Source organism: Oncorhynchus clarkii, chromosome 25 (assembly GCF_045791955.1).
Source record: "Oncorhynchus clarkii lewisi isolate Uvic-CL-2024 chromosome 25, UVic_Ocla_1.0, whole genome shotgun sequence".
In the NCBI taxonomy this organism is placed as follows: domain Eukaryota; kingdom Metazoa; phylum Chordata; class Actinopteri; order Salmoniformes; family Salmonidae; genus Oncorhynchus; species Oncorhynchus clarkii.
Genome location: NC_092171.1, coordinates 25,430,655 through 25,440,833, shown reverse-complemented (window position 1 = coordinate 25,440,833; position 10,179 = coordinate 25,430,655).

The window sequence follows — 10,179 nt, the reverse complement described above, 5'->3', positions numbered from 1 at the left end:
CCAGTCCCAGCTCTCTCTGCTTTACACCCAGTCCCAGCTCTCTCTCCTTTAGTCCCAGTCCCAGCTCTCTCTGCTTCACACCCAGTACAAGCTCTCTCTGGTTCACACCCAGTCCCAGCTCTCTCTGCTTCACACACAGTCCCAGCTCTCTCTGCTTCACACACAGTCCCAGATCCCTTTGCTTCACACCCAGTCCCAGCTCTCTCTGCTTCACACCCAGTCACAGCTCTCTCTGCTTTACACCCAGTCCCGGCTTTCTCTGCTGAACACCCAGTCCCAGCTTTCTCTGCTGAACACCCAGTCCCAGCTCGCTCTGCTTCACACCCAGTCCCAGCTCTCTCTGCTGAACACCCAGTCCCAGCCCTCTCTCCTTTACACCCAGTCCCAGCTCTCTCTCCTGTACACCCAGTCCCAGCTCTCTCTCCTTTACACCCAATCCCACCCCCCTTCCTTTACACCCAGTCCCAGCTCTCTCTCCTTTACACACAGTCACAGCCCTCTCTCCTCTACACCCAATCCCAGCTCCCTCTCCTTTACACCTAGACCCAGCCCTCTCTCCTTTACACCCAATCCCAGCTCTCTCTCGTTTACACCCAGTCCCAGCTCTCTCTCCTTTACACCCAGTCCCAGCTCTCTCTCCTTTACACCCAGTCCCAGCTCTCTCTCCTTTTCACCCAGTCCCAACTCTCTCTGCTACACCCAGTCCCAGCTCCCTTTGCTTCACACCCAGTCCCAGCTCTCTCTGCTTCACACCCAGTCCCAGCTCTCTCTGCTGTACACCCAGTCCCAGCTCTCTCTGATTCACACCCAGTCCCAGCTCTCTCTGCTGTGCACCCAGTGCCAGCCCTCTCTCCTTTACACCCAGTCCCAGCTCTCTCTCCTTTACACCCAGTCCCAGCCCTCTCTCCTTTAATTAAACCCAGTCCCAGCTCTCTCTCCTTTACACCCAGTCCCAGGTCTCTCTCCTTTACACCCAGTCCCAGCCCTCTCTCCTTTACACCCAATCCCACCCCCCCTCCTTTACACCCAGTCCCAGCTCTCTCCTTTACACCCAGTCCCAGCTCTCTCTGCTATACAACCAGTCCCAGCTCTCTCTCCTTTACACCCAGTCCCAGCTCTCTCTGCTTTACTCCCAGTCCCAGATCTCTCTCCTTTACACACAGTACCTTCTCTCTCTCCTTTACAACCAGTCCTAGCTCTCTCTCCTTTACACCCAGTCCCAGCTCCCTTTGCTTCACACCCAGTCCCAGCTCTCTCTGCTTCACACCCAGTTCCAGCTCTCTCTGCTGTACACCCAGTCCCAGCTCTCTCTGTTTCACACCCAGTCCCAGCTCTCTCTGCTGTGCACCCAGTCCCAGCCCTCTCTCCTTTACACCCAGTCCCAGCTCTCTCTCCTTTACACCCAGTCCCAGCCCTCTCTCCTTTAAACCCAGTCCCAGCTCTCTCTCCTTTACACCCAGTCCCAGGTCTCTCTCCTTTACACCCAGTCCCAGCCCTCTCTCCTTTACACCCAGTCCCAGCTCTCTCCTTCACACCCAGTCCCAGCTCTCTCTGCTTTACTCCCAGTCCCAGCTCTCTCTCCTTTACACACAGTACCTTCTCTCTCTCCTTTACACCCAGTCCCAGCTCTCTCTCCTTTACACTCAGTCCCAGCTCTCTCTCCTTTACACCCAGTCCCAACTCTCTCTGCTGTAGAGTTATCCCAGCTCCCTTTGCTTCACACCCAGTCCCAGCTCTCTCTGCTTCAAACCCAGTCCCAGCTCTCTCTGCTGTACACCCAGTCCCAGCTCTCTCTGCTTCACACCCAGTCCCAGCTCTCTCTGCTGTGCACCCAGTCCCAGCCCTCTCTCCTTTACACCAATTCCCAGCTCTCTCTCCTTTACACCGAGTCCCAGCCCTCTCTCCTTTAAACCCAGACCCAGCTCTCTCTCCTTTACACCCAGTCCCAGCCCGCTCCTTTAAACCCAGTCCCAGCTCTCTCTCCTTTACACCCAGTCCCAGGTCTCTCTCCTTTACACCCAGTCCCAGCTCTCTCTCTCCTTTACACCCAATCCCGGCTCTCTCTGCTTCACACCCGGTCCCAGCTTTCTCTGATGTACACCCAGTCCCAGCTCTCTCTGCTTCACAGCCAGTCCCAGCTCTCTCTCCTTTACACCCAGTCCCAGGTCTCTATCCTTTACACCCAGTCCCAGCCCTCTCTCCTTTACACCCAATCCCACCCCCCTCCTTTACACCCAGTCCCAGCCCTCTCTCCTTTACACCCGATCGAACGCCCCCTCCTTCATACCCAGTCCCAGCCCTCTCTCCTTTAAACCCAGTCCCAGCTCTCTCTCCTTTACACCCAGTCCGAGGTCTCTATCCTTTACACCCAGTCTCAGCCCTCTCTCCTTTACACCCAATCCCTACCCCCCTCCTTTACACCCAGTCCCAGCCCTCTCTCGTTTACACCCGATCCCACGCCCCCTCCTTTACACCCAGTCCCAGCTCTCTCTCCTTTACACACAGTCCCAGCTCTCTCTGCTTAACTCTCAGTCCCAGCTCTCTCTCCTTTACACCCAGACCCAGCTCTCTCTCCTTTACACCAAGTCACAGCTCTCTCTCTCCTTTACACCCAGGCCCAGCTCTCTCTCCTTTACACCCAGTCCCAGCCCTCTCTCCTTTAATTAAACCCAGTCCCAGCTCTCTCTCCTTTACACCCAGTCCCAGGTCTCTCTCCTTTACACCCAGTCCCAGCCCTCTCTCCTTTACATCCAATCCCACCCCCCCTCCTTTACACCCAGTCCCAGCTCTCTCCTTTACACCCAGTCCCAGCTCTCTCTGCTATACACCCAGTCCCAGCTCTCTCTCCTTTACACCCAGTCCCAGCTCTCTCTGCTTTACTCCCAGTCCCAGATCTCTCTCCTTTACACACAGTACCTTCTCTCTCTCCTTTACAACCAGTCCTAGCTCTCTCTCCTTTACACCCAGTCCCAGCTCCCTTTGCTTCACACCCAGTCCCAGCTCTCTCTGCTTCACACCCAGTCCCAGCTCTCTCTGCTGTACACCCAGTCCCAGCTCTCTCTGTTTCACACCCAGTCCCAGCTCTCTCTGCTGTGCACCCAGTCCCAGCCCTCTCTCCTTTACACCCAGTCCCAGCTCTCTCTCCTTTACACCCAGTCCCAGCCCGCTCCTTTAAACCCAGTCCCAGCTCTCTCTCCTTTTCACCCAGTCCCAGGTCTCTCTCCTTTACACCCAGTCCCAGCTCTCTCTCTCCTTTACACCCAATCCCGGCTCTCTCTGCTTCACACCCGGTCCCAGCTTTCTCTGATGTACACCCAGTCCCAGCTCTCTCTGCTTCACAGCCAGTCCCAGCTCTCTCTCCTTTACACCCAGTCCCAGGTCTCTATCCTTTACACCCAGTCCCAGCCCTCTCTCCTTTACACCCAATCCCACCCCCCTCCTTTACACCCAGTCCCAGCCCTCTCTCCTTTACACCCGATCGAACGCCCCCTCCTTCATGGGGCGGCAGGGTAGCCTAGTGGTTAGAGCGTTGGACTAGTAACCGGAAGGTTGCGAGTTCAAACCCCCGAGCTGACAAGGTACAAATCTGTCGTTCTGCCCCTGAACAGGCAGTTAACCCACTGTTCCCAGGCCGTCATTGAAAATAAGAATTTGTTCTTAACTGACTTGCCTGGTTAAATAAAGGTAAAGTAAATACCCAGTCCCAGCCCTCTCTCCTTTAAACCCAGTCCCAGCTCTCTCTCCTTTACACCCAGTCCGAGGTCTCTATCCTTTACACCCAGTCTCAGCCCTCTCTCCTTTACACCCAATCCCTACCCCCCTCCTTTACACCCAGTCCCAGCCCTCTCTCGTTTACACCCGATCCCACGCCCCCTCCTTTACACCCAGTCCCAGCTCTCTCTCCTTTACACACAGTCCCAGCTCTCTCTGCTTAACTCTCAGTCCCAGCTCTCTCTCCTTTACACCCAGTCCCAGCTCTCTCTCCATTACATCAAGTCACAGCTCTCTCTCTCCTTTACACCCAGGCCCAGCTCTCTCTGCTTTACACCCAGTCCCAGCTCTCTCTCCTTTACATCCAGTCCCAGCTCTCTCTACTTTACTCCCAGTCCCAGATCTCTCTGCTTTACTCCCACTCCCTGCTCTCTCTCGTTTACACCCAGTCCCAGCTCTCTCTCCTTTACACACAGTACCAGCTCTCTCTCCTTTACACCCAGTCCCAGCTCTCTCTCCTTTACACCCAGTCCCAGCTCTCTCTCCTTTAGTCCCAGTCCCAGCTCTCTCTGCTTCACACGCAGTACAAGCTCTCTCTGCTTCACACCCAGTCCCAGCTCTCTCTGCTTCACACACAGTCCCAGCTCTCTCTGCTTCACACACAGTCCCAGATCCCTTTGCTTCACACCCAGTCCCAGCTTTCTCTGCTGAACACCCAGTCCCAGCTTTCTCTGCTGAACACCCAGTCCCAGCTCGCTCTGCTTCACACCCAGTCCCAGCTCTCTCTGCTGAACACCCAGTCCCAGCCCTCTCTCCTTTACACCCAGTCCCAGCTTTCTCTGCTGAACACCCAGTCCCAGCTCGCTCTGCTTCACACCCAGTCCCAGCTCTCTCTGCTGAACACCCAGTCCCAGCCCTCTCTCCTTTACACCCAGTCCCAGCTCTCTCTCCTGTACACCCAGCCCCAGCCCTCTCTCCTTTACACCCAATCCCACCCCCCTTCCTTTACTCCCAGTCCCAGCTCTCTCTCCTTTACACCCAATCCCAGCTCTCTCTCGTTTACACCCAGTCCCAGCCCTCTCTCCTCTACACCCAATCCCAGCTCTCTCTCCTTTACACCCAGTCCCAGCCCTTTCTCTCCGTTACACCCAGTCCCAGCTCTCTCTCCTTTACACCCAGTCCCAGCCCTCTCTCCTTTACACCCAGTCCCAGCTCTCTCTGCTTCACACCCAGTCCCAGCTCTCTCTGCTGTACACCCAGTCCCAGCTCTCTCTGCTTCACACCCAGTCCCAGCTCTCTCTGCTGTGCACCCAGTCCCAGCCCTCTCTCCTTTACACCCATTCCCAGCTCTCTCTCCTTTACACCGAGTCCCAGCCCTCTCTCCTTTAAACCCAGACCCAGGTCTCTCTCCTTTACAACCAGTCCCAGCCCTCTCTCCTTTACATCCAATCCCACCCCCCCTCCTTTACACCCAGTCCCAGCCCTCTCTCCTTCATACCCAGTCCTAGCCCTCTCTGCTTTACACCCAGTCCCAGCTCTCTCTGCTACCTTTATCGCTGCTCTATTAACAACTGTTACTAGACCTCTAATTATGCCCCTGTGATCTTGGATCTTAAGAGTGGCAGGCACGTGTCATCTCCCTCCCAGGGGAGTATGGGTAATTACCAGCATCCATCCAAGGCCGCCTGCCGCCTCTGTTCCTCTATCACCGTGGCGATAATCACACGGTGCGTTGCCACCAACATCTGTTCCTCCCTGAGCGATGAGCCAGAAAGGCCTTAGTCTGTCACACTAGCTACTTCCTGTCTATGTCCACAACTTTGACCTTTGACAAAGCTTCGCTAGGCTAATTTGTTTACTCTTAGAGATAGGGGTTGGTACTGACATCCCAACAGAATGCAATTATAGAAATAACAGACCTCTTCTTGTGTCTGTCCAACACTGTAACTCTCCATTCCTTTCATCTCCAGCACACTCTCTCACACATGCAAACTCATATTTCCTTTGACTCTGTTGTATTTATCAGTGCAGTTATATTATGCTGTATATTCTAGTCATCTTCATAGGACTTCAAATAAAACCATCTGCTCGGCAATAGCCTGATTGTCCACCACATACAGAAAAGACAGAATGACTATTTCTGACCAGATAATAGAACCTATTCTGATGGATGGATTCAAATGCTTTGATAGACTTCACATGGAATGAAATGTTTAAAGATCAGCCTATATCTAAGACCACTGATTTATTAATTCATTTCATATCACTTCCATAGAAACCGCTTCACAGTTGATGCTACCTTGATTGACAGCTGGACCAATGCAAAGCTATCGATTTCTGCAAAGTGGTGAAGGGGGGGAAGAGCATCCCTAAGTTTTCAAAACGGAATAAAGGGAGATGGCAGACAAAAATAACAATATGGGTTTCTGATAAAGAATGCATGAGATATGTGAGAGAGTTTGATTTCCAAAACCGAGGAATGATGGAGGACACACAACAGGAAGATGATCGCTTTACACAGATATTACACAGATATGATAAGTTACTCATATTTTGGGCACGGATACTGTATATCCACAGCACTCTTTATCAGAGTCCACCTCAAAAGTATTCAGTAAACATGTCTATGCTGGAGCATGAATTGTCTGTTGAAGCAGTGTGCATTGAGTCTTACTCTTTGAGGAGCTGGGAAATGTTGAACATACAGCAAGTCGCTAGTTTGATTGAGACCCCAGATTGCCCTCATCTGATTTCGAAGGTCAGCCTGATACTGTACATATTACTTAATACCAGATCTGCCTCAGATGGGAGTCCCTAGATGATCTAACTGTGGCCTTTAGCCACTGGGTGTAAAGGTCAAACATTACGACATTTTAACAGAAAATAAAGAACTACATTTAATCCCCTCCCCATCCCCCTCCCAGTTTTTCACAGTGTGGATTGCGACCCTGGTCTCCGAACCAATTTTTCATGGGAAGAGAAGCGCATGCAGCAACATAGCGGGAATTAGGGAGTAATCGGGGAGAAAATCCCAGGCGACCAGAGAGTAAATTTCCCCCGTTCCCACTGATGATACCCAGCATAAACTCCTACTTCAACTCTCAAAGTTCTCCAACACAATAAGAACACGACTGACCACACTCACTATGAGAAACAAAGTAGGGATACTGTACATACAGTATGGGGTTTGAAGTAGATGAAGGGATTTACGTAGGTAAATAAATATATATTCTGCATTTAAACTGCAACAAGACAGTAGGAAAAACAAAAACAAAGCATCTTATAATAATGAAATGCTTTCTGGCCGAAGGGAATGGAGGAAAAGGTGTGTATTTAAGCACGCCAGAGTCTCTCTTTAAAAGCTGGATTATTTGTGCACTATTTCTGAAAAATAAAGTCATAGTCAATATTTGGCAGCTGTGACATTAACGAGCAACGTATTAGAAGGGAAAAAAGTTATAAATATTCATAAAGATATTAGGGAGGTGTGTTAACGGTAAGCACCTGTCTACTTAACAGTGACAGGGAAGCACTGAGTGACTTTATGAAGACCCCCCCCCCTCCTCCTCCTCTTCCCCGAGCCACGTGTCCTTCCTTAGTGAATGTCGCCTCTCCTCGCCATAGACAGCCCTGCTGACAACCCACACTCGAAGAAAAAAAGAACATGTTTTTAGAGATGTCAACTTACAATGGTGAAAGCTCAAGGTTAAGGTTGCTCTCTCGCTCTCTGACTCGCCCGCCTGCCTCCTCTCTCCTGGCACGCTGTATGGATATTGGCCATCAATGCATACGCATATTGTGAAAATGAATCATGCTTTTTCATACTTATTTGGCAGAGGAGATGTGGAATGCGGTGATACGTCTGTCATGTCGTCTTCCAAATCCCCAAATTCTAAAGTCAAAGGGTTATGCATTTCGTTTATTTTGTCAGAGAGAGCTGAGAAGCTGTCGAGGGTATTAACTTTGACAGAAAATATTTTCTTACAGTATGGCGTGTGCATAATTTTGTCAGAAGTTTGGACATGGGGTGTTAATCATGGTTCTAACATTGATGTGGAATATTTGCTCTTTCAGTCACATACTACTGTGTGTGTGGTGTGTGCGAAAAAGGTGAAATCTGTTTTTTATCCACAATGTATCATCAACTGTGGGCTGTTTACTTATTTTATAGGCTCTTGGAGGGGCTATTTTCAAGGTCAATGTTATAAAACACGAGTTGTCAGTGTAATGGAATATGTACAGTGGGGCAAAAAAAGTATTTAGTCAGCCACCAATTGTGCAAGTTCTCCCACTTAAAAAGATGAGAGAGGCCTGTAATTTTCATCATAGGTACACTTCAACTATGACAGACAAAATTAGAAAGAAAATCACATTGTAGGATTTTTAATCAATTTATTTGCAAATGATGGTGGAAAATAGGTATTTGGTCACCTACAAACAAGCAAGAATTCTGGCTCTCACAGACCTGTAACTTCTTCTTTAACTTCTTGCGTCGAGCCATCCCGGATCCGGGATCGTGACTACAGCCTCAAGACCATTACCATAACGCAACGTTACCTATTCATGAAAATCGCAAATGAAATGAAATCAATATGCTAGCTCTCAAGCTTAGCCTTTTGTTAACAACACTGTCATCTCAGATTTTCAGAATATGCTTCTCAACCATAGCAAAACAAGCATTTGTGTAACAGTATTGATAGCTAGCGTAGCATTTAGCGTTAGCATTCAGCAGGCAACATTTTCACAAAAACCAGAAAAGCATTCAAATAAAATAATTTACCTTTGAAGAACTTCGGATGTTTTCAATGAGGAGACTCAGTTAGATAGCAAATGTTCAGTTTTTCCTGAAAGATTATTTGTTTAGGACAAATCGCTCTGTTTTCTGCGTCACGTTTAGCTACGAAAAAAACCTGTATCCAGGATTGTGTAAATCTATCCGCAAGCTCATTAGCATAACGCAACGTTAACTATTCATGAAAATCGCAAATTAAATAAATCTATTTGCTCTCAAGCTTAGCCTTTTGTTAACAACACTGTCATCTCAGATTTTCAAAATATGCTTTTGAACTATAGCTAAACAAGCATTTGTGTAACAGTATTGATAGCCTAGCATAGGATTATCCCTGGCATTCAGCATGCAACATTTTCACAAAAACCAGAAAAGCATTCAAATAAAATAATTTACCTTTGAAGAACTTGTTTTCAATGAGGAGACTCAGTTAGATAGCAAATGTTCAGTTTTTACAAAAATATGATTTGTGTTGACAAATTGCTCCGTTTTCTTCATCACGTTTGGGTAAGAAAAAAAATAAAAACTAATAATAATTAAGTCATTAAAACGCAAACTTTTTTCCAAATTAACTCCATAATATCGACAGAAACATGGCAAACAATGTTTAGAATCAATCCTCAAGGTGTTTTTCACATATCTATCGATGATAAATCCTTCGTGGCAGTTGACTTTCTCTTCTGAAGAAATGGAACGCGCATGGACCTAGAGATTACGCAATAATTTCGACACAGGACACCGGGCGGACACCTGGTAAATGTAGTCTCTTATGGTCAATCTTCCAATGATATGCCTACAAATACATCACAATGCTGATGACACCTTGGAGAAACGACAGAAAGGGCAGGCTCATTTCTGGCGCATTCACAGCCATATAAGGAGACATTGGAACACAGCGCCTTCAGAATCTGGGGCATTTCCTGTATGAAACTTCATCTTGGTTTCGCCTGTAGCATTAGTTCTGGGGCACTCACAGATAATATCTTTGCAGTTTTGGAAACGTCAGAGTTTTTTCTTTCCAAAGCTGTCAATTACATGCATAGTCGAGCATCTTTCCGTGACAGAATATCTTGTTTAAAACGGGAACGTTTTTTATCCAAAAATTAAAAGAGCGCCCCCTATCTCGAAGAAGTTAAGAGGCTCCTCTGTCCTCCACTCGTTACCTGTATTAATGGCACCTGTTTGAACTTGTTATCAGTATAAAAGACACCTGTCCACAACCTCAAACAGTCACACTCCAAACTCCACTATGGCCAAGACCAAAAAGCTGTCAAAGGACGCCAGAAACAAGATTGTAGACCTGCACCAGGCTGGGAAGACTGAATCTACAATAGGTAAGCAGCTTGGTTTGAAGAAATCAACTGTGGGAGCAATTATGAAATGGAAGATATACAAGACCACTGATAATCTCCCTCGATCTGGGGATCCACGCAAGATCTCACCCCTTGGGGTCAAAATTATCACAAAAACGGTGAGCAAAAATCCCAGAACCACACGGGGGGACCTAGTGAATGACCTGCAGAGAGCTGGGACCAAAGTAACAAAGCCTACCATCAGTAACACACTACGCCGCCAGGGACTCAAATCCTGCAGTGCCAGACGTGTCCCCCTGCTTAAGCCAGTACATGTCCAGGACCGTCTGAAGTTTGCTAGAGAGCATTTAGATGATCCAGAAGAAG